This window comes from Thalassophryne amazonica, chromosome 6 (genome assembly GCF_902500255.1).
Source record: "Thalassophryne amazonica chromosome 6, fThaAma1.1, whole genome shotgun sequence".
NCBI classification, from domain to species: domain Eukaryota; kingdom Metazoa; phylum Chordata; class Actinopteri; order Batrachoidiformes; family Batrachoididae; genus Thalassophryne; species Thalassophryne amazonica.
The window spans coordinates 87641138-87667382 of record NC_047108.1 but is presented as its reverse complement, the minus strand read 5'-3'; the positions used below and the strand labels follow the sequence as shown (position 1 = coordinate 87667382).

Sequence of the window (26245 nt, the reverse complement as noted above, 5' to 3'; positions counted from 1 at the left end):
GGGAACAGTCTCATCATCTTCAGACATTTCCTCTTGTGCCACAGTCTCCTCTTCTCTGCTCACTGTCTTTCCTGTTTTGTGTACAATATGTCTTGTGCCCTTTGTGCTCAACACCCAGAAATGAATTGCTGTCTCAGGACAAAAGGATTCCACTGATTCCCCATTTATGGAGATGTGCATAAGGTCATTCAGTGTTTCAGCCTGGAGAGTTGTGCGGTATACTGTTTTCACACGGTTCGTGCAGGAAAATCCTCTCTCACAAATGGCTGTTGATGGACTTAGTGTCAGCATTAACTTCACTAACAACAACACATGGGACAGGTTTTCAGGATTCTCAGATAAGAGATCTTTGTACAAGGTGTCTAGTTTGCTACCACGGTGTGCTGAAAGCCACATTTTTAGATCCATCCATTCTTCTGGAATTTTGACTTTTTCCTCCTCATTTAGCAAAGTATCAAAATGTTTGACAAGACAGTCCACCTCTTCATCCCCAAAAGTTGACAGCTCTAGTCTTGAGCTGGGAAGAGTAGAAGGGTCAAAAACTTGGAAACAAGACAAGGGTTTTTGAGAAAGATTTTTAAATCGGTTGTCCATGTACTTAACTGTGTTGTCAATAATCTTCAAGAACAGTGTACTAATGGCACTTTTGTCCTTGTTTTCACATCCCCCCCTAACAGGTCGCTGGCTTTTTGTGAGTTTTGTTCCACTGTAAGAAATACTCTCATCATCATTTACTGTGAGTTTGGTGTCCAGGGATCTTTGAAATTCACCTGGCTTGGTTTTAAGGCTGATTAGGTGTGATGTTGTGCTCTCAACTAACTGATTTGTTCGCATAATGCTCAGTTTGTCATGCTGCATTTCAGTGCTGCATTTGGAAAGGATTGTGCTGTAATCTAACATAAAATGCAGAAATCTAACAAATCTCTCACTTTTCATCTCCTGCACAATCCCCTTTGCTTTTGCAGCATCTTCTGGTGTAACACCACTTCCTCCTGACATGTTTTCTAAATGGGTAACTGTTTGAGTGTAGTTTTTTTCCACAGCCTTTAGACATCTCAGCCTGCTTGGCAGCCACCGGGTGCTTTTTAGGCCACTAAAATGTGCCAGTTTGTCATTGAGTATTTCACTTATTTCAGTCAGTTCCCTTCTCTTTTTTGGCGAATAATAATACATCTTAAAGATGCTTTTGAGTGTGTCTTCAAATTTTGCTAGGTACTCGCATCCTTTAATACTGTCCAGCACTGCCAGCTCTAATTTATGTGCCACACAATGTATAGTAATGATGTGAGGTGCCCTTTCTTTGAGCCGCCCAGCTACTCCAGTTTTGTCTCCAATCATTACAGCAGCACCATCAAAATTGGCACAGACCACTTTTTTTTCCCCAAGTGTCTGCCCTGATGCCTACATGGTCCACAGCTTCATCAATGGCTTCTAGAACCCCTGCAGCATTTGAGCTTCTGACTGGTTGGCATTTCACCATGTAGGTAGATATGTCACCATTTCCCTTTACATATCTAACATGAACCAGCTCCTGTTCAATAACCCCAGCATCTGTGCTCCCATCCGCGAGCACAGACAAAAACCTGCTGTCTTTGATATCTTTTTGAATCTGGTCTCTAGAGGTTTTTGCTATAGCCCTAATAAAATCTCTGCAGGCATGGTCATTGTGGTAAGTAGAACCTACATCTATGCCATTTGCTTTTTGAAGTTTGCAAAGACTGCCAAATTTTGCCATTGGCAATTCACTTTTTGCAACATAAAATGCTGTTCTAAAAAGTCTAGTCATTATATCCTGCTGTGCTTTGTTCATGTGTTGTATGGTTTTTGCAATTGGTGTCTCTTCTGGGAATAAAGCTGCAGACTGGGCACTAATGCACTTCTTATGTGACAGGGAGTTGTCATGGGTTCTGATGGGGTCTTTCCTTAAATTACTAGTACCAAGTACAAAAGCATTGTTGGAGTCAGAAATTGTAGGGAATTGACGACACACTTGACAGAACATTGTTTTGTTCACCTTATCATATTCCAGCCAAGGGAATTCCTTAGTCCATGAAACCACAAATGTGCGCTTTCTTTTTGCTTCATAGTCTGATTTTTCAGAACTCTTTCTTTTTGGGCTGGCTTGTCGCTCTGTTCCTGTGGAGGCTGGCTGCTCTGACGCTGACTTGGCCTGGTCCTGTGTGGTTGCCTGCTCATCTGTGCTGGACTGTCCCTCTCTCTCTGCCCCCTCTTCATTCTGACCTGTGTTTTTTGGCTGCACAGAACTAAAATATCGACGTAAATCCATCTGTGTTCAAAAAAAGAACAAATGAATTAAATAAATAAATATAATTGTTTCGCACGTGCGTTTCTTTTTTTTTTTTTTTTTTTTTTAAACTTTATTAACCTACCATCAAAAGACATCTATATTGGCGAGTGTTTGCGATGCTTCAATTCTGAATAGTAGCGTGGTGACTGCAGACTAAACCAGCAACTGTTTTGCTTCCTATTCTTCTCACTTCATCGTACTCGGTGCTTCGTGCACATGCGGCTGGCTCGTGTGTGCGCGTGAGAGAAAGCGGGCGGGAGAGCGAGCGGGTGCCTGGCTGCGCACATAACACACAGAAGGACGGCGCCATCTCCTATCATCCTCAGCCAGCCAAGATATCGGGTATAGTTTTAGGTAGCCCGTCGGGCAGGGGGTGTAAAATTTTAGTAGCCCGAGTGAAAAAGTACATAGCCCCAGGACGTCGGGCTAGTGATTTTGCGAGCACTGCTCCCTCTGATCCTCTCTTTTATAGGCTTAGGCTTCTGAAGCTAACTGAGAGCAACATATTTCAGAACGCATGCATGATGTATAATGTAGTATATAAGCGAAATGAAAGACTTTGCCAAATAATCCAATTACTTATCCATCTCATGAATATAACACAAGAAGGAAAAATCAGGTGAAGGGTAAAAAGCGTAAACTGAAATGTACTAATTTTGGCATTACATGCAAAGGTCCACAGATCTGGAATGCAATTGACGATACAATACAAAACTCAGTATCGTTAAATATATTTAAGAAACTTTTGAAAAATGACTTGTTGCTACATTATACTCAGGCTAGATCCTAATAGTAAATAATACAAAACAATGTATATATAATGTACACAACAATGAAATTTAAATGTATTATAATACAATGCAACTATGTGTGAATGATTGCCCTGATGGCAACACTTGAGAATCTGAGTGAGGAGTCGGAGTGTGTGTGTTTGCGATTGTACTGGATGAAGACTAAGATCCTCCAACGCCTCATACACCTGTTGCTACAACTATTTGTGCACACCAGTGGCTGAAAGACAGAGTGCGCTGTGAGAGCCCATTCAAGCCCTCTCGCGGTAGGTGTCTGCCAAATTCCAGGTGACACACAAACATCTAACACCACTCACTTGGCACTTAGAAAATGTGTGGCCATTCGCGCTATTAGCATGAAAACAGTCAGCAGATGATCACTTTCGAGCTGGATGTGAAATTTGTCTAAGTGCCCCCACGAGTGTGGCATTGCAAAAAGCAACACACGTGGTGCATGTGTCTCACACGTGTGCCCATGTGTCACAGCCCCCCCTTGCATGAAATGCTTATATGTATGCACAGATCTGATCACATGGGGGCCGGACAGCCAGGTCTGAGCGCACACAGCACAGGGAGGTGCCTGTCAGGTGATCGCAGCACACTGACTGCTGGATGACGGCTCAAGGCACACATTAAAAACACAGAAACCACCGCCAGGACAGTTATATAAATAATTACAACAATACCTACATACTCAATTATATAACAAATAATGAAAATGAATGACCACATAACACAGAGTGACACATTGGTCTGGGCGCTGAACGGACAGGGGGGCATGTCCGCCCACAGCCGCTGCTGTTGTGATATCTGCTTCAAAACAACATGTTTTGAAGGACATTAACTTACAACATTCCACCTTGTGGCGCGTGTCTCTGCCTGCTGTCCTCATGTGGAAATACATAAAATGTCTTTTGCCTTTGCACCGGGCTGCAGCGGCCGCACACAGCACACCTCGTCCACGTCCTTGTTGATTTCAGACATTTTTCCGCACCATTTACAGGCCAGCAATGGTAGCCCTATGGTGAAGTTTCTGGCTGGCAATCAGAGCTTTTGTAAACTGCAGATTCGAATCCTATGGGTGGTATGTATTTTTATTTTATTTTTTTCACAGCAGCTGTGCAATGTGGTTACACATGCTCTAGCGGCTCACCCTGTGTTCCCGCTGCGCCAGTGTTGTGCACGCCTGCCCCTCGGCTCATACGAGCTGTTCCGGCGTGATTCGCCCTGATTTGTACTTATTCGTACTATGTGTGAAGGGGCCCTTAACATTGCACCCAGTGAGTCAAAACTTCACACATTCTTGAGAAATGTTGGTTTCTCAGAATGCAAAAGATGGAGAACTACACCCTACTTTTTCTGGGTCAGGCACAAAAATTCTCAATCGCCCCTCATATGTCATAACTATGTTTGCTATGACATTTTGGCCATGTAGATGGAGAAAGGGGGTGCCTGCATTTCATCAGATATATAGTTTCTTTCGTGAAGTGGGGTTGGACCGGTTGTCTACTTGTATAGTTGCCATCCAGGTCCAAGTGCACTTCCATATTGTGGCAGATGCAGTAATGTGCAGCACCAGCTCATGTTGCCAGACGTGACCTGAAACAAGTACATTGCACCAATGTCCATTAGAAAGAAATAGTAAGGAACGTTTAACATGAATGTCTCTACAGAATATGGCAGTTTTATGCCTGTGGGAAGATCATTCCACAATTGAATTTCAAACCCTTTCTTTCACTTCTGTCCCCCAATTTAATACAGCTTTTTAAAAGCATGGCATACTGTCTGCTTGCTGGCTGAGGTCTGAAAGGAGCAGAAAGACAGGAGCTGGATTTATGAATCCTAAAGTAAGAGAGAACTGGGAGAAGTGGAAGAATGAAGTAGGTGAAGGATATATGGTGATGCAATGAAATACCAAAGTGAAGATTAACACTGGGAAGGTTAAAGGGGATCACTGACAAAAATGTACAGGAGCTCGGAATGCTGGAGGTGACTGATGAGAACGATGATGCAGAATATTAGCGAAAATAGTCACATGGAAACTATGTCTTGAGATTAACAGCTTTGTTATGGTCTGAGTGCAGATATGGTTGTCTCTCCAGTCAGGTATGCCAAGAAAGTGAGCTGGCTTCTCCTTTCCACCAAGGTTAACTGACAGGTCACCAGCAGCTTGAAGGTAAACAACCTGATTGCCAAGAAAAGTCTTTTAGTAAACATGTCACTACCTTTGTCCAATGCCTTCCTATAGTACTATGTGTACCCAACATGACTTCATAATGTAGGTACAAAGAACTACAGATTAATGGATTTAAAAAGCCAGTTTGTCTAACAAAGGTTTTGCAACAAAAAGCCTTCAGCTGTGTTTGAAAAGGTGCCCTGAAACTTGGACGACTTTGATCCGCACACCGCGCTTTGTTCCGCTGGATGCCCCGCGTTGTGTGCTGGATGCTGTGTATATAAAATAATTATTCTGTAGCAGATTAATCATTTTATCTGCCAGTTGGCTGTTGAAAACGCCTCTGATCGCTTCTGGAATCACAGAGGACTGCTCCAGCTGCAACTTCTCTCTCACGTGCGCAGTTAATGAGGTGGAGAAACATTTGGAACCATCTAAAAAGGTAATTATTTGTCATGTTTATATTGTAATGGCTTGGTAAAACAGTTGCATGTTCACCCCTTCTTGTGTGTAAAAAGTATGTGTCCGTAAAAGTATGTTTATGATAGATTTAACATCTCATTATAATTGTGCAGACAAGCTGCGCTGTGATGCGGTGCACTGATGGGGGTGGGTATTGCTAAGATTTTATCGATATCATACCATTATCAATTCCGCTTATCCATTTGAATCATTATCGATTCCCTTATCGATACCTCTTGTGAATTTTTGTGTACTAAAATGGGCTTTACAGGTTTTCTATGTCAACAAGATTTTATTGAGTCTTAAAGTAAATAAATATGAAATTGGTCACTGGATCCTTAAACTCTGGACATAATAAACTCTACATGGTGGAACCTTGATCTCTGGACATAAATAGAAATAAACACAATATGTAGTTTTTGTCAAAAGCATTTCCTTTCAGACATTATTGGCATGAACGTCTTTCCATACATCTGAGCTGAGCTCTTGCAGCTGGCTGTGCTGCACGTCAGGATGTAATTCATAAAGAATGCAGGACGTCTCATTTTGGGAGGAAAAAAAGTTTTAGTCGATTGTAGTTTCTTGTCTGTATTACAACGTTTGGAAAGAGGTGTAATTTAATTTAAAGCGGCAATTCCTTTCGAAGTTATTCATTCTGACCGGACTCTGTCTCGGCAGAGACCTGCAAAGTGTTTGGAGCTGTGTCAAAGGAACAGAGGACGATTCTCGTTTCTTGACTGCAACAAGACATGAGTCCCAGTTAGTGACTTTAAGCCACAAAAAAGTGACTCACAACTGACATATTTTAATGGCTCTGAGAGGGGTTAAGAAGTGGACTTGCCGCTTCTGAAGAGCAGTGAATCAAAGAACCAACGAGCCAGTGGATCGAAGCACTGCTTCATTGGTTCACGCTTCAAAGTCGCGCAGCAGAAGCGGTTGATTACAGACCCACTTCAGGGTCAACGTAGAGAAATGATCATTTTCCCGACAAACACCCTCAAAAACAACGGCTGCTCTGAAGGACCAATAAGGGAATCGTTAAGCAAAAAAAAAAAAAAAAACTATTGATATCGGTGGATCAAATCATTTCTTAATGATACTCGTAAAGAACCGGTTCTCAATACCCAACCCTATACGCTGACACAATCACTCGCACTCAGACGCAGTGTTTTTGACTTGTTTGCGTAATGTTCACGTGAAGTTCACGTAATTAATCCGTGATGGAGATTTTGAACATTTCAAAATTTTCTCTGCACACGTGCACGAAGCTGCGCACATTTTACAACGGGTTTGAGGCGAGTTTACTTTTGTGCACGGCAGAGTGTCGCAAGCGCAGGGATCAAAGTTGTGCAAGTGTAAGGGGGCCTAAACAAACAAATCAAACAGTTTCACTAATGTCTTCTTCTTTTGCCATGTCTGTGTGACACTAATGTGTCTCACAGACCTCCTCAGTAGAGCTTGCACCTCCTCCCCACGTTTTCCTTCAACTCTTCCTTTACTCTATCCACCCACCTCCATTTTGGCTTCCACTCTTTCTCAGCCCCTGTACTTTCATTCTCACTCTTTTTTGATATATTCTAGGGATAACATGATACCCTTTTTCATAGCGATACTACCACCTTCAGTATCTGCCGATACGATACCAATCCAGTAACCTTTTCCCCCGTCTTCAAACAGCGAATCTGTTAATAGCTGCATTTGCTTATATGTACTTTGCTGAACAAGTCATTAAACAAAAACATCAATTTAAACTGTGAAACAAACATTCTACTCCCCTAAATCTGATCCAGTCATAGTCATCAATATTGGACTGATACCAATCCAAATTATTGAAATGGCTGATAATATATTCATCATGTCTTATCTTTATGTTCTCCAACCTACTTTCCCCATACATTTTTGGTATTTGTCTCGTTTTGTATTCTGTCCATCTTTACATTGCAGTTCTCGCTGCTGGCTGACCTCAGTTCCATTTTGCATAGGAACATGAACAGTTGTAACTTACCACACCCTGACTGATTTCCTCAAGCAGCTCTAGCCTGGTCATGTTTTCTGAAGCAGGCACACTACACAACAAAAGTCGTGAAAATCACTTTTTTCCTGGGCAAATACAGTGTACACTCTTAGAGAACTCAACTTTTAATATCTCGGTTTAACCCTTTCTGTGCTCACCATGAAAACTAGACAGCAAGATGCACCAAGCCTGAACTGGGCCACTACTGAGCCAAATGTGAGTAGGACCATAGTGGCATAGAGTTAAATCAGTCTCCCCAAAATTTTGAATTTGTTCAAAACCAGTACAAGTTCAGTTGACCTTTCCTAACTTAATTAAGCCACTGCAAGCTCCTATTCAGGAATCACACAATGTCATCAACTGGGAAAACTCGGTGTAAAGTTAGCCTGGATGTCAGGTGTGAAAGCTGCTTTACTCCATCTCAGCATTCTCATTTCCACTACACCCAACATCTTCTTGCTCACTCCGTTCCCTGCCCATGTCTCAGAACAATATATTCAGTGTTGGTGTTACCATCGCCTTGACCTTTAACCTCTACCTTCATTGTCTGATCACACAACACACCCCTGGAACCTTCTTGCAGTTTCTCCATACAGACTGCACTCTGATTTCTTCTGCACTTAATTCCCCACATTTGATTGTCATCCATACTCAGCATGTCAACTTCTTCAATTTTCTGAATCCTGATCCACATTAAATCTCAAATGATCTGCATTCTTCCAATTTATTTTCAATCTTCCAACTTCTAAAACCCTTCTTGAGTTTTTTCTAGCTCCCTCTCTTTTTGCTTCCTTCAAAAACCTGCATGATGTCACCCTTACATGGCAGATGTGCATTTATTGCTAATCCTTCACCAATACATGGTTGCACGTTGGTAAAAATGCAAGAGCACATCAGTCTGTGACTATGACGAGAATGCAAATGGGTGCTCACTCAGACTATTTTTATTATATTCAGCCCCTGGGGGCCGAGGGGACACATCACTTTGTGTTTTCGTTTGCTTTGGGGTGTGCATGTTATTTTGATGTCGTTTTTCTCTCTTCTCTCACAGTAAGTCCTTTTTTTTTTCCAGAGGAGGAAGTTCCCTGGGATAATATCCAACAGTGCAGCAACAAACTGAAGATTACTGTAAACCCATTGTCACTGTGTAGCTACAATCACAGCAGCTGTCACTAATCGCTTAGTTACTGCGATAGTGATGTCATGTCTACGCTAACATCCTAATTTGTACTCATTTGGTCGCATTGTGCACTGACGTGTTCAGAGAGTCTCTGTCCTGCTCACAAATACCAGATTCCAGACAGTCTGCCAGTATAACAGTTCCATTAATTTGAGTGAATATTTCCACAGGCGGACACAAGTGTGTTTGTGGACAGAAGGATCTGTGTCTTTTCAACAAAGACGGGTCCAAAGTTTTCTCCATCTCTCTCTGTGTATACGTACACAGACTCATGCTTTTGCTGCAAGTGCTCGTACATGAGAAACACTGAGTGCCCATTACAGAGATCACTCTAGACAGTGTCCAAAATGAGGCGGCTCTTTAATCAGCAGAATTTAAATATAAAACGCAGTGTCGAGAGGCGCTCATCTATTAGAGCTGGATAATGGAGAATGATGAGGAAGAATGTGAGTGGGACTGCACCAAGTAAGACACAAGGCTTTTCACACAAGACAACAATCCGACAAAAAAAATCCCTGATGAAAACAACAAAATTACAACCCCAAAATCAGAAACAGTTGACACGGTACAGAAATGCAAAAAAGTAGTGATTCTTAGACTATCTTTGACCTCTGTTTCATTTCAGACAGTATGAACTCAAGATATTTCATGTTGGGGTTTTTTTTACTGGTCAACCTAATTTCAGTTGTTCATATACATCCAATCCTGCATTTAAGGCCTCTAACACGTTCCGTTAAAAGTTTGGATACAAAAGAGTTTACCACATGTAATGTTGCCACTCCTCCTGTCAACACTTAAAAGACATTTTGGCACTGAGGATAGCAAATGATGAAGCATTTCAGGTGTTATTTTGTCCCATTCTTTCTGTAAACATGTCTTAAAATATGCAACACAACAGAGTTCTTGACATTGCATCTTTCTATTTAGGGCTGCAGCTATCGATTATTTTAGTAATCGAGTATTCTATCGATTATTCTGGCGATTAATCGAGTAATCGGATAAAAAGTACTTCTGCGTTTTTAAACAACATCAATTGTCCAGGGCTCTCCTTAAGCAATGGCACAATGTCACTGCGCCAAAGTGTTGGCATTTTGCTGAAATGGCGATGGGATGTGGCTTTCTGTTTTGTTTTCTCCAACTTGTAAAATGTAACAATTTTTAAGTTTTGTTTTTTTCTTTATAAAGGTTGATGGACTGGGTGCCTGCATGATTTTTTTATCCCTCTCTCTGTGATTCAGCAGATGCATTTCAGCTGGAGGTTGAACATGCAAGCCTTGTAGTTTTTTATTATTATTATTATTATTTTAAGTTAACGTGTTTGTGAAGTGTTGTGTGTTGCCCAAAAAAGCAAAAATTAAAAAGTCAAACAGTGTGAATCTGAGGGAAACAGAAGAAAGAGTGGACTTCAGATGTTTGTCAGTGTCGCCAGGGACAGAACTGTGACTCGCCCGGTCTGAGCCCCTCACACCGGGCAGAGAGAGACAGCAGCCGGCCACCGGGTCAATAGTCCCTCCCCACGTAGAGCAGACCGTGAGTTTTTTAAAAATAGACAAACACACTGCTTCGCTTTAAATGCACAGTCAGTCTATTTCAGATGATCTGCGTGGACCATCTTTCTCTTAAAAGCCTTTATTTTACTCTGTGTCACGTTGGAAAGCGGTAGCTATCATTGCTAACTTGATTAGCCATTGTGCTCCAGTCTTGTTTTTTTTTTCTGCGAACGTTGCGGCGCCACACACAGGCCTGGCATATGTACTACAATGTTAAACGAAGCTTCGAGGCACAGAATTTGCCTCGAACATTTTTTGTAATCGAATTATTCAAGTTACTCGACTAATCGTTTCAGCCCTATTTCTATTCAAAATTCTCCATACAGGTCAGGACTGCAAGCAGGCCAGTCCAGTAACCGTACCAGCATCCTCCGCAGTCGTGTGCAGAATGTGATTTTGTATTGTCTTGTTGGAAAATGCATGGGCATCCCTGGAAAAGATGTCATCTCGAAGGCAGCATACACAGTAAAATCACCAGTGTAAAACTAACACTGATGATGTTAAATTAATACTGCCAGTGAACATATGGTCCTACTCTGGTCAGAGTGGGACCATATGTTCACTGCCAGTGTTAATTTAACACTGGTGATTTTACTGTGTACAAGGTCTGTTAGAAAAATATCCAACCTTTTTATTTTTTTCAAAAACCTGATGGATTTGAATCACGTGTGCTTGCATGAGCCAACCTTGAACCTTCGTGCACATGCGTTAATTTTTTCACGCCTGTCGATTGCGTCATTTGCTTGTAAGCAGCCTTTGTGTGAGGATGGGTGTAGTCTCTCGTCGTTTTTTCTTTGCAAGGAAATGGCGGAACGACTGGAGCAGCGCGACTGCATCAAATTTTGCCGGAAACTGGGCGACAGCCAGGTGGAAACCATTCGGATTATTCAGACGGCTTTCGGTGATGATGCTATGGGCATCACACAGATTAAGGAGCGGTACAACCGGTTTAAAGACGGCCGCACAACGGTGGAGAGCGAGCCACGCTCCGGTCAGCCATCAACATGCTGAAATGACCAGATCATTTCCAAAGTGAACTCTATGGTGATGCGGGACCGTCGTGTGACTTTCCAAGAAATTGCGGAAGAGGTGGACATCAGCACTTTTTCGGCACATTCCACTGTGACAGAAGATTTTGCCATGAAAAGAGTTGCAGCGAAATTCATGCCAATGGCTTGGGCACGAAGCTGATGGCGGAGCAAAGGCACCTCCGTGGTGAATTCTCACAGGACATGTTGTGACATGCCCACCTCTTCTGCAATTTCTCGGATAGTCACTCGACGGTGCCACATCACCACAGCGTTCACTTTGGAAATGATCTGGTCATTTCAGCATGTTGATGGCCGCACGGAGCGCCGCTCGCCCTCTACCGTTGTGCGGACATCTTTAAACTGGTTGTACCGCTCCTTAATCTGTGTGATGCCCATAGGATCATCACCGAAAGCTGTCTGAATAATCTGAATGGTTTCCACCTGGCTGTCGCCCAGTTTCTGGCAAAATTTGATGCAGTCGCGCTGCTCCAGTCGTTCCGCCATTTCCTTGCAAAGAAAAAATGACGACAGACTACACCCATCCTCACATAAAGGCTGCTTACAAGCAAATGACGCAATCGACAGGCATGAAAAAATTCACTCATGCGCACGAAGGTTCAAGGTTGGCTCATGCAAGCACACGTGATTCAAATCCATCAGGTTTTTCAAAAAAATAAAAAGGTCGGATACTTTTCTAACAGACCTCGTATAGTATGACCCTTTGGCTGCTCCCTTGTTTGCACTTGGGGTTGCCACAGCAAATCCGAGGTGGATCTGCATGTTGAATTGGCACTAGTTTTATGCCGGATGACCTTCCTGACGCAACTCCACATTACATGGAGAAATGTGGCAGGGAACCTTCTGCACTGAAACCAAATACACTAACTACTTGGCCACAACCCCCTCTAGAAGGCAGAATATGTTGTTCTAAAATCTCAACATAGTTTTCTGCATTAATACTGCAATCACAGAAGGATAACTGACCTTTGTCAAGGGCCCTGACACAACCGCATGCTATGAAAGACCCTGATTTTTGGACTTGTTGCTGATAACAGTTTGGATGCTCTTTTTGTCTTTGGTCTGGAGCACAAAGACTCCATTTATTCTTTAAAAAATTAAATAAAAATAAATAAATAAAATAAAATCCAGAATACTGATTTGTCTGACCACAATACACATTCCCACTATGTGATGGTCCAACCCAGTTGCCTCCAAACTCAGAGACGTTGACACCATTTCTGTAAAAGGTTCATGTAAAGCTTAGTTTTTGCACTGTAAACCTTTAAGTAGCCTTTCTGAATGTAACTCCAAATTAGTGCTCGACAAAGTAATCCCTTGCCCATATGGTTATATCAGCTATTGATGCATGATGGTTCTTGATGTAGTGCTGTACTCTAGAATCTCGAAGGCACCATATGTTGTTGTAAAATCTCAATGTAGATTTTTGCATTAATACTGCAATCACAGAAAGATAAATGACCTTTGTCAAGGGCACTAATACAACCCCATACCATAACAGACCCTGTTTTTTTGACTTGTTGCGGATAACAGATTGGATGCACTTTTTGTCTTTGGTCTGGAGCACACAAACTCCATTTCTTCTTTAAAAAAAATAATAAATAAATAGAATAGAATAAAATAAAATCCGGAATACTGATTTGTCTGACCGCAATACACATTCCCACTATGTGATGGTTCAACCCAGTTACCTCCAAATACAGAACAAGGTTAATGTAAAGCTTAATTTTTGCACTGTAAACCATTAAGTAGCCTTTCTGAATGTAACTCCAAATTAGTGCTTGACAAAGTAATCCCTTGCCCATGTGGTTATATCAGCTATTGATGTATGATGGTTCTTGATGCAGTGCTGTCTGAGTGATCAGAGATCACGAGTGTTCAACTTTGGTTTACACCCTTACCCTTTAGGCACTGAAATTCCTCCAGATTCCTTGAATCATTTAATGATATTAAGCACTGTACAGAGAGAAACATGCAAATCCCTTCCCATCTTTTCTCACACATTTGTTGAAACATGTTGACTCAAGACTCAACCTTTGGTGGATACTGCTCTGGTTCCAAATCATGATTACAATCAACTGCTGACATCACCACTTGGAATAACATCATTATTTAATTTTTTTTTTTTACCTCATTACTCAACCTAAATTGCTCCCGTCCCAACTTTTTTGGAATGAGTTGCAGTCTTGAAATGCAGGAAGGATGTATATATTAACAAATTAAACTAAGTTGACCACACAAAATGAAATATATTGGGTTCACATTGTCTGCCATGAAACAGAAATAAAAGCATCCAGAATCACTGCAGGGTACTCCCCCCGCCCAAATTTTCCATACTGTCCCAACTTTTTCTGATTACGGGATGTATATGAATTTCTGTGCATGTGAGACAGAAGGAAGGGGGAAATGAGAGAGGGAGTCTATGTGGTTATGTTGGTATGTGGGGGAGTGGGGGAGGTTTGACCGTTAAAAATTCCACACCTTGAAATAACATATGGACTGCAAAGACTTCCCTAAAATATTCTCCTGATCTTTTATGTTGTAGATACATATAAATAAGTCTTGTCAAACAGCCACTTAACTATGTTTAATGGACATGATACATATTTAAGATATACTACATCTGCACATTCTCCAAGATGTTTTCCAGGCGATGTCACCTGACTTCTAGATGTCAGTGCTGGAATAAAGATGTCCATTTAGACATTTAAGACAAACCAAAGCCTGTTAAAGACGCCTTTCCCATAGCGCTCCATGGCCTGTGGGAGGGGGGCATAACGCACCCTGGTGGTGCAGCCGACCACACAGCGAGGTCACGCCAAATGAAACAATGAGGCTCCAGAGCCAACTCTGGATACTTTTCATCCCCATTTGAAGCGACCATCAATCTTAAACATGGTGAACCTCACAGCATCTCTGACAGATGTTCCATCTTTGTGCAAACCGCAGATCAAAGGCCTCTCCACACAGGGGTGAATCCCAAGTCACCCATCCTACACATGTTGACATATGAGCGTGACTGTGGTAAGAACAGTTCACATTATCTACACTGACTCAGTGGCCAAATGTGACTCAAACGACTGATTTTCTTTAATGAACCTTCTCTAAAATATCAGAATAATGTGACAAATGGTCAGACATCCAAGATAAAGAGGACTGAGCTGTATGTTTTGCATGGAATGATCGTGATATATACAAAGAAGACAAAGATGACACAGTTTTTTTTTTGGGGGGGGGGGGGGGGGGGGTTACCTCTGACAATGAAGTTGGATGAGGTTATGTTCTCACCTGTCTGTTGTGAACAGCCTGGAGCCTACAGTTTTTCATCTATCATTATGAATTTTTTAATGAAGATTGATATCCTGATAGGCAAGAGGTGATTCAATTTTAAAGGTCATAGGTCAAAAAGCAAAGTCAGGAAAAATCTTGGACAATTGGAAAAATCTCTACCTTTAACACTGAATGAATTTTCAAAACTTTATAACTCCATCAAAAAAGATCAAATCCCTTTCATGTTTGAGAGCATTATGTAGGATGGTATCCTTTATCGACTGACAATGCTTGATCCAGATCTGATCCAGATTATAGATTTTGCGGCCATATTTAACATTGAAAACCCCATTTAAATTTACATTATATCTTAATCAAACATACCCCAATCACTCACATATTTGAAAGTGACATGCACACTGGCACTCACTATGACCTGGCAAAGTTTGATCCGGATTATAGATTTTGTTGCCATATTAACATTGAAAACCCCATTTAAATTTACATTATACAGTATCTTAATCAAACATATCTCAATCACTCACATATTTGAAAGTGACATGCACAATGACACTCACTATCACATGGCAAAGTCTGATCCAGATTGAATCTAGATTACCTCCATGACCAGTAAAAAAATCAAGGACCGAGACGTCGCCCGGTATGGTGGAGCTGGGGCCCCACCCTGGAGCCAGGCCTGGGGTTGGGGCTCGCGCGCGAGCGCCTGGTGGCCGGGCCTTAGCCCATGGAGCCCGGCCGGGCTCAGCCCGAAAGAGCGACGTGGGCCCGCCCTCATGTGAGTTCACCACCTGCAGAGGGGGCCATGGGGGTCGGGTGCAGAGAGGATTGGGTGGCGGTCGAGGGTGGGTGGCCCGGCGGCCCGGTCCATGCTCACAGCCCCTGGCTGTTGGGACGTGGAATGTCACCTCGCTGGGGGGGGGGGAAGGTGCCTGAGATTGTGCGGGAGGTTGAGAGATACCGACTAGAGATAGTCGGGCTCACCTCCATGCACAGCTTGGGCTCTGGTACCCAACTCCTGGAGAGGGGCTGGACTCTTCATTTTTCTGGTGTTGCCCACGGGGAGAGTCGGAGAGCTGGGGTCGCATTGCTTGTTGCTCCCCAGCTCAGTCACCATGTGTTGGAGTTCACTCCAGTGAACGAGAGGGTCGCGTCCCTACGCCTTCGGGTCGTGGACAGGTCTCTCACCGTTGTCTTGGCCTACGGGCCGAGCAGCAGTGCAGAGTACCCGACCTTCCTGGAGTCCCTGGGAGGGGTACTAGATAGCGCTCCAACTGGGGACTCCATTGTTCTCCTGGGGGATTTCAATGCCCACGTGGGTGGCGACAGTGAGACCTGGAGGGGGGTGATCGGGAAGCACGGCCTCGCCGATCTGAACCCGAGTGGTGTTCAGTTGTTGGACTTCTGTGCTAGTCACAGTTTGTCCATCACGAACACCATGTTTGAGCACAAGGGTTTCCATAAGTGCATGTGGCACCAGAACACCCCGAGCCGGAGGTCGATGATCGACTTTGTAGTCGTATCATCTGACCTTCGGCCACGTGTCTCGGACACTCGAGTGAAGAGAGGGGCAGAGCTGTCGATCGATCACCACCTGGTGTTGAGTTGGATCCGCTGGGAGGAGAGGAAGCCGGTCAGACCTGGTACGCCCAAACGTATCATGAGGGTCTGCTGGGAACAACTGGCGGAACCCTCTGTCAGTGAGGTCTTCAACTCCCACCTCCGGGAGAGCTTCTCCCAGATCCCGGGGGAGGTTGGAGACATGGAGTCCGAGTGGACCATGTTCTCCACCTACATTCTCAATGCGGCCGCTCGTAGCTGTGGTCACAAGGTCTCTGGTGCCTGTCGCGGTGGCAATCCCCAAACCCGGTGGTGAACGCCAGAAGTAAGGGATGCCGTCAAGCTGAAGAAGGAGTCCTACTTATCTTTGTTGGTAGGTGGGACCCCGGAGACAGCTGACAGGTACCAGCAGGCCAAGCATGCCGCAGCCCGTGCGGTCGCAGAGGCAAAACCTCAGGTCTGGGAGGAGTTCGGGGAGGCCATGGAGGAGGACTATCGGTCGGCCTTGAAGAGATTCTGGCAAACTGTCCGACGCCTCAGGAGGCAGAAGCAGCTCTCCACCCGCACTGTTTACGGTGCGGGTGGGGAGCTGTTGACCCTGACTCGGGATGTTGTCGGGCGGTGGAAGGAATACTTCAAGGATCTCCTCAATCCCATCCCACCCAGGAGCTTGGTTGGCATTGCCGGTAGTAAGTCAAACCTGTTTCCAGTGCACGTTGGCCTCCACCAGGGCTGCCCTTTGTCACCGGTTCTGTTCATTATTTTTATGGACAGAATTTCTAGGCACAGCCAGGGTGTAGAGGGGGTCTGGTTTGGGAACCACAGAATCTCGTCTTTGCTGTTTGCGGACGATGTGGTTCTGTTGGCTTCTTCAAATCAGGACCTTCAGTGTGCACTGGGGTGGTTTGCAGCCGAGTGTGAAGCGTCCGGGATGAAAATCAGCACCTCCAAATCCGAGGCCATGGTTCTCGACCGGAAAAAGTTGCTTTGCCCTCTTCAGGTCGGTGGAGTGTCCTTGCCTCAAGTGGAGGAGTTTAAGTATCTTGGGGTCTTGTTCACGAGTGAGGGACGGATGGAGCGTGAGATCGATAGACGGATCGGTGCAGCATCTGCAGTGATGCTGTCACTGTACCGGACTGGCAGGGCGGCAAAGCTCTCGATTTACCGATCGATCTGCGTTCCGATCCTCACCTATGGTCATGAGATTTGGCTCATGACCGAAAGAACGAGATCGCGAGTACAAGCGGCCGAGATGAGTTTCCTCCGCAGGGTGGCTGGGCGCTCCCTTAGAGATAGGGTGAGGAGCTCGGTCACTCGGGAGGAGCTCGGAGTCGAGCCGCTGCTCCTCCACATCGAAAGGAGTCAGTTGAGGTGGCTCGGGTATCTTTTCCGGATGCCCCCTGGACGCCTCGCTGGAGAGGTCTTCCGGGCACATCCCATTGGGAGGAGGCCCCGGGGAAGACCCAGGACACGGAGGGACTACATCTCTCGGCTGGCTTGGGAACACCTTGGGGTTCCCCCGGAGGAGCTGGGGGAGGTGTGTGTGGATCGGGAGGTCTGGGCGGCTTTGCTTGAGCTGCTGCCCCCGCGACCCAACTCCGGATAAAGCGGAAGAAAATGGATGGATGGATGGATGGATGGATGGAATCTAGATTACAGATTTTGTGGCCATTTAAATTTAACATTGAAAACCCCATTCACTGTATATTTTACATTATATATTAATCAAACATGCCCCAACCACTCTCATATTTGAAAGTGAGGTGCAAACTGACATATTCAATGAAGAGACTAAGTTTGATCTGTATTGCGAATTTAGCAGATATTTGATTTTAACACTGAAAAGCCCTTTTGATCTATATTTTGTATTTTATCTTATAAAAAGCCACGTCGAACAGGACTTTGACCTTGAAAATTTTTTCCAAGGTAAAAATTTGTGGAATTGGAAACTAGTGTTGGCGGAGGTTTGCGCTCTATAACTGCGGTGCTCTAGTTATTATGATGATTTTAATTTAGTCAAAGATCTTCCTATCAAAATATAGTGACAGAACATCTTCACTCTAAAAACAGTGATCATTCAGTGTTCACAGTCACGACTTGTGACTTCCAGATTCGTTAGAAATGGAGGCATGCAGACCTACAGTACTCACAAGAGCCACGTAAGTGTTAGATTCACATGGTGCAGAGACTGACTGACGAAACTGCAGATTTGACGACTTCATTCAGTCGACTGTCAGACAGAAACTGAAATGTAGATTAATTAGTGGGGAAAATAGAAACATTTTAGATGTCACTAGATGAAGGATACAAATATTTTGAACGTATGCTACAACCTAATTTTTCATGTTTCAGAAATTTTTAACCAGCTGTCAGCACAACATTTATTTTTTTAAGTAAAATTTAAATATAACTCAATGCTAAAATTCCCTCGGCCATATGAGCATTGTGTTCTTTATAATTTGCATTGTTTAAGTAATTATTAAGATCCTATTGTCTTACGTACAATTTGTACATGTTCAAATCAAATCATTTGTTCATGTTGTGCAAATCAATAAATATTTGTAGATCACTCTCTGTGTATTTGCAGGAATTAATGAGACAAATTTAACTCCATCCACCCTTTTCAGGTTTCAAATCCCACAAAACCTCGGAGAGGTCGCCGCGCAGCGAGATCTTAGTAACATTGAGATGCTCTGATCGGGCTTCACTTTAACCACTGCACACGGACAACACCATTAACATCGCAACATAAAACTATTTGTGCCTAAAACTCTCATAAATATATTCTCTGGGTTTATAGATATTGTTATTGCATTTGTTTTATGTAAACATGCGAGAATCACAGGCTGTCTCTCCGTTATTTTCAATGGGAGCTGCTGTGAGCTACGCTCGCTTCCTGATCATGTCGTTCTACTCTTTAACGTCTTGATTATTGTTCTTTACAACACTGTTTGTCCACTTTGTTCCAGACTAATATATATAATATGTCTGACATTTGATTTGTGTTTATTTCACGCAGATTAAATGTAACAGACACGGATTATTCGTTATACAGTGGTCCCTCGTTTATTGCGGGAGTTACGTTCTAAAAATAGCCCGCGATAGGTGAATTCCGCGAAGTAGTCAGCGTTATTTTTTTTACAATAATTATAGATGCTTTAAGGCTGTAAAACCCCTCACTACACACATTTTCTCTCTTTTCTCTCCTGTGTAAACACTCTCAAAGTTAAAACCTTAGTAGAAAAATAAGTCCAGTATTATAGAATGAAACCAAAGATCAAAACCTGTTTTCAGGCCCAAACATTTGTTTGAGAAATAAAAATAGAACATTTTCCTATGAATAATTATGATGGCTTTTAGAACTAACAAATTTAATTTTAACGATCAAACTACGAGGTTGGACACATAAGAAATTAGCAATAGTGACTGACCAGTATTTCACAGTTCCTCTGATCGCGCCTCTTCATCGTGGCGCCGCTCCGCAGCGTCTTTGTCCACCTCGGGGCAGGTGTCTTTCTCCGAGTGAAGAACACAGTTATGGGTAGTTGTTGGTGCTCTTTTTTCTTCTGAGCGAGAAGATTCTTATAAACAGACACACTCAGAACACAATGCGCGTGCTTTTTCTTCGCTCACTGCCTCCGGTGTTACCGTTGTGGGACAGATGCGGGAACCGCAAAGAATCCAAGCCAATAAAAAGATACAAACTTGCGGGCTGCTGGAGCGCTCTCCATCAAAACAGCGAGTGTAGTCTCTGGACCTGTTGCCAGATTTTGGCTGCAACTAAGCACAGCAGACAGTTAAAAAAAAGAAGAAGCATGCAAAATTGCACAAAAAAAAATCCGCGAAACTGCGAGACCGCGAAAGGTGAACCGCGATATAGCGAGGGACCACTGTAATTGTTTTAGCAAGTTTTCAGGGTATCATGCAGCAGTCTCTTATTAATGTGATGAAAAGCATAAAAAATTACATTTTTGTGGTATAATATTCATTTACAATTGTCATCATGTGGATTCTCTATGTTGTTTTGACTGCACCGACTCTCTGGCGCACAAGGGATTATGGGATACATGAAAACCCTGGATAGGAAGTTAGCTTTGAGTTAGCAAAAGTTAGCATGCAACTTAACGTCCGCAAAATGTCTTGTAAATGACTCGTTATCAGGTTGCAAAAAGGTGTTATCAGGTTGCAAAACAGCATTTTCAGTTTTAGAAGTTTTTACTTCTTGCTAGCTTTGACATAATATATGAGAAACGAAGCTGTTAGCAAGTAGCTACATCAGGAAGTGATGGCACCATGCCAACCTCAGCGAAATGTCTTGTAAATAAGTTCAAAGGCGTCATTAGGTTCTCCAGCTTTTACATAATATATGAGAACCATGTATATAAACACACAAAGCGAAGCAGTTTTGAAGAGACCAGCGACTGACATCACAGTGCAGCTCTACTCTGATTGGCTGTCACCCGTGTTACTCAAAAGCAAAATGGATCAGATTGAAACAGAATGTGACCTTTTGACCTCATAAAATAGGTCAAGGTTAGCCATCTTTGAACTTGTCCAAGGTCTGTGTCACAAGACTATTCTCAAGGTCTGTGTCACAAGACTATTCTCAAGGTTGGCGCTACATCACCAGGCAAAGTGGCCAATCCAATGGAGAGAATTCGTGCTTTTGTAACTGTCCGCTTGGTGACAACACACTCTGGCTGTATGCTGTTTTATTGAAATCAGCCATTTTTTTTAAATTGTCTCAAACTTGTTTATAGCGGCCAGCTGACAGCTATCATTGCCTTGAACGGTGAGACTTATACACTAAGATGACCTAAAATGAACCACTGTACATTAAAATGACTTTATTGATGAGTCTGATCCCTTTGAAAAGTGACCAAATTACATGTATTTGCATGAGCTCAGCAATATTTTCACCGAGAAAACACACCTCGAGGTAAACTGCCTGGATACTGACCTCAAAAATTCCCTGTGAATTTCAAGAGTCTGGCAGTAATAGAACTGGACTTATGCTGAGCACAGACAGACAGACGGATGGACGAAAAGCCTTCACAATACCTGATGGCCATATATGATGGCCTCAGGTAAAAACGCACAGACGGTGCACTGTCCCCAACTTATTTATTTGTGGTTGGAGACTGTTGGCTCGTGTTTCACAGGTAGGATTTCTGAGTTCTTGGTAATGCTGACTCAAGTGACTCAAATGACTCATAAAACCTGGACCTGCTCCGTGAGGGATTCATGAATTTAGTTTGCAATCTCCATTTAATGCAACAAGTACAGAAACAGAGCTCTTCTTTGAGACCTGAAAATGTTGATTTAGAATGCATTACCTCAGTGCCAATGGGGTATTTTTGACTCAGAACTTTGGTTTTGAAGACACTCATGACCTCGATAAATTTGCTGAAAACATGTACAAAGTTACCCTTGAAAAAAGCTTTTCAAATGTGGAAAAAAGAAGGGAGGAAACTGCTGTCAGAACATATAAAAGCTTGTGACTCTCCAAAATGTAACAGGCCGCAAGACATGTTTTGGAGAACAAATTACAGGCATCACAACATTGTAAAGTGTTTTCCTCTGGCAGAGAGTTAACCACAGCTCTACTTCAACACACAACTATCACACAGTTACAAATGACTGCGGTACCAAACTGCTCAGCCAAAAAAAAAAGTGGTGGAAATTTTGGTGTAGTGTAGATAAATTCAATTTTGGTCAAAACGATGCAATTTTTTGGTTGAGTTAATAGCATTTTAAAAAGGAATAGTTTGCACCATTTGTCATACTTAGTTATCATGATAGGGGGGTAACATATGTCATATGTCGTAGAATCCAATTGATGTCAACCTTGTTTGACCTCTACTTTGGAGACCAAACATTCAACACAGTCAAAACTATTCCATTTATTAATCCTTTCATTTCAACCAATAATTTGCATCACTTTTTAAACAAAATTGGAGCAACTTTGACTTTTGACACCTGTACAAAGTGAAACTGATCTCTGTCACCATTTTTTCCATATTTACCCCATAACTCCAGAACATTCAGTCATAGATAGTCCAAACTATACCTTTTTGAAATCGTTATGATCAGACAAATAATAATACAATAACATGCTTTTGGAGGGCGGTATGCATTTTCAAGAGGCCCGACAACAGAAAAGATTTGAGAAAAGATTATGAGAAAATCATCTGGAATATCCATATTGGGACCAAAACACACTTCTCACCTTTTCATCTTTTCCTCTGTGGACAGTTCTTGGGCTGCGCCCGCTATAATGTCATTTGTTTACGCATAGCGGGCAGGTATAGCCAGGTAGCGTCGACGTAAATCTACGATACCAGCCCAGCAACGCCCCGGTAAAGTGATAATAATGTATAGTTTTCAACATGATTGGAGCATTTTTAAATTTTGACCCCTGTGTAATTCTTTATTGACCCCTGTAGTTCATTAGAGGTCAGCTCCAGGATGGCTCCATATCTGAAAATAAACATTAGTTAATTTAGAATATGTGTACCAAATTCCATGCTTTTATCACAAAATGAACAATTGTTTTGCTGTCTGGTCTGGATTATCCCCTGCTCGTCCTTTTACACTTTCAAAACTCCAAATCTCTATGTAAACTTTACCACAGTCGGCAGTAAGTCTTGTCTGAGCTGCCTTAGAAGTGGACTTTTTTAAATCGTCGTTTTGTTGTTACGTTGAAGTTTGGCCGTCTCAGTACACTGCTCTGCCCATCTTGGAGCTTGCTCTGTTTGCTCTCATCAACAGGTCAATCTGTAAAGGTACTGCAGCCTTACATTGAAGTTAAGCCTTCATACATTGAAGTGAAGCCTTGAATATACAGTGTAAACAAAGAAGTTGTGCATCTGCCAAACTATCAACAGTAAGCCCCTTCTGCTTCTCCCTTGTTTTTTTTTTTCCCCCACTTAGAGTCATCACAGCAAACAAGGTGGATTTGGATGTTGAATTGGCACAAGTTTTACACTGTATGGCCTTCCTGACGCAACTCCACATTGTGTGAAAAATGGGCAGGGGTGGGGTTTGAAGCAGGAACCTTCTGCACTGGAAACAAACACACAAACCCCTTTTCCACGACCTCCCATCTGCCAAGTTGTCAATAAAAATCAGAAACTGAACTCTCGCTTTTCCATTTACATACTTATGAACATTTTTTGATGACTGGCAGGTGAAGGCTTGTGTTATGGGGATCTCTCAATCCTAGTGGTGGCCTTACATGGAACACAGGAATCAGAAAACATCTAAACCAGGTTTCTTTTGGCTTCTTCAGTTTTTACTTGTATGAATTTTCATGTTGACTTGGTACCATGGCTTGGGTGGTCCTGAAGAAGGGACCTACTAGTCTGAAAGTTACTGTAATAACCGCTTGTCCCACCATGCATACCACAGACAGACAGATAGATAGATAGTACTTAGGCTCCCTAGATTTGGGGAAAATGTGTTTTGTTTTGTTCAACAAACGTCAGATTTGAAAAGTCGAAACCTACATGTTCCCCACAACGAATGAGGCATTTGTTTTCAAATTCATTAAAGAAATTAAGTAATGTTGAATTTATGTGGAAATGATTGTACAAAAGCTTCAAATGTCTGTCGCTGAGATAGATGATGACTGGAGTGCAGTTTTAAGCAGAAACAAGGTGGTAATCGGTGAACTGCGGCTGAAGGCAAGGCGGACCGATTTTTGGGGGGGACCGTTCGGTCTGCGACACCATCTGTTTATCTATTTTGGAATAAGGCTGTAACATAAAATGATGCACTTGGATATATTTATTTAGAAATGTTTTACTTTTCATAATTTTAAAAACATTTAGACCCAGTACCCTGCTTTGAGGTTTTACATTGTACTGTATATTAATAGAAGCAAGAAAGGTTTAAAAATAAATTGATTAATTAAATGTTCAGTTATTAGTTAGTCTTCCAGCCATATATATTAAGACTTTAATTTACTGAATCAGCAACACTTTACTTTATGGGTATATTAATTGAGTGTCAGCATTATCTGACAGTCAATTAAGAGTTAACTATGGGGTTGAGTCATCATTTATTAATGTGGTCAGTATCTTTATAATTTATTAATGTGTAAATTAGTATCTTTGGCAACAAATAGTACTGTTGTTTTTAACACGTAACTGTTATCTGACTGGTTCTTATTTATTTTTGCATTAATCAATGTGAATTCATGTGTCGTTATTGTAAAGTGTAACATCTGTAGCTTGGAGTTGGACGGACTGCTAACGCGTTACAGCTTGTTAGCGTTACCAACAGACCAAGGTGACAAATAAATAAATAAATAAAAATCATCCATTTTGGAGTATCCTCTTGGTGGATACATGTCAAGATACACAAAACGCTATGAATGCACAAAAAAATGTCACATAACAGGTAACGTGTAGAAGTATAACCATCAGCGTGATGCGTTCACGGTACACGCGCAGGTACGTCACGTGCGGATCAATGCGCAAAGTATCGCCGCATAGCAGCCAGTGGAGGAGAGAAAATAAATAAAAAAATAAAGACAGAAGGAAACGTACCTGCGGGGCTTTTGGTCTCCCCCTGTCCTCCGTCGGCGGCTGGAGGAACTAGGACATACCGAGGCGGAGGTGCAGTCCGGGCTCAGCGCTTACTCCCGCGGATGAGACATGAAGGAAGAGCACGCCGGCGCTCCGTCTGTGCCAGCTTCCGAACCGACCGTCAGCTCGGAGAGAGAGAGAGAGAGAGAGAGAGAGAGAGAGAGAGAGAGAGAGAGATGTCCGCCCCCTCCGTCCGCTCCATCTTTCCCTCCCTCTGTTACGCAATCAGCGCCACACAGGTTAAGCAGTAAGCCTGTTTAGAGTCTGTGAACGCATCATGAGACAACGCTGTTTTTAAATCAGGTGTCACTGCACAGGGTCACGTGGACACAGGTGATGAGGCACCTGACTGTTCTGGCACAGCGGAGAAACAGCAGAGAGGAGAGAACAGGGTGCGCAGCAGTGAGCTCAGGGGTGAACCAAATTTGATCGTGTTTCCCGTGATGCACCTTGGCTCCTCTCTGTCTCTTGGCTGCCTGTAAGACTGCAGCTGTGCCTGCAGGTCAGGTTAGGCCAGCTTCAAGAAACAGAGTTCTTCATCATCATCTGTGGCTGACAGGCGATTCCGACCTTCTTTTGAGTCTCTCCAGGTTATAGCCTCTTTATCCACCCTGATACCACACCTGAGACTTGCAAGCGTCACGATCAATGCATACAGTTGTCCAGGTAGCAGAGTTTATTTGGACATTTCTCAGATCTCTTTTCAGAACATCCTTGTACAATCCCAATTCCAATGAAGTTGGGACGCTGTGTAAAATGTAAATAAAAACAATGTAATGATTTGCAAATCCTCTTCAACCTATATTCAATTGAATACACCACAAAGACAAGATATTTAATGTTCAAACTGATAAACTTTATTGTTTTTGTGCAAATATTTGCTCATTTTGAAATGGATGCCTGCAACATGTTTCAAAAAAGCTGGGACAGTGGTATGTTTACCACTGTGTTACATCACCTTTCCTTCTAACAACACTCAATAAGTGTTTGGGAACTGAGGACACGAATTGTTGAAGCTTTGTAGGTGGAATTCTTTTCCTTTCTTGCTTAATGTACGACTTCAGTTGTTCAACAGTCCGGGGTCTCCGTGGTCGTATTTTGCACTTCATAATGCGCCACACATTTTCAGTGGGCGACAGGTCTGGACTGCAGACAGGTCAGTCTAGTACTCGCACTCTTTTACTACGAAGCCACACTGTTGTAACACGTGCAGAATGTGGCTTGGCATTATCTTGCTGAAATAAGTAGGTACGTCCCTGAAAAAGACATTGCTTGG

General features: G+C 42.8%; 1 protein-coding gene across 2 annotated transcripts in view; it reads right to left on the bottom strand.

The window, feature by feature from the left end:
- Positions 1-25129, bottom strand: part of LOC117512578 (proline-rich transmembrane protein 3) — a 39461-nt gene extending 14332 nt beyond the window's left edge. For both annotated transcript variants that reach the window (XM_034172715.1, XM_034172716.1), the window contains exon 1: positions 24931-25129. The gene's annotated coding sequence lies outside the window, so the exon portion shown is untranslated. The remainder of the gene's footprint in view (positions 1-24930) is intronic.
- Between the last annotated feature and the right edge of the window lie 1116 nt (positions 25130-26245).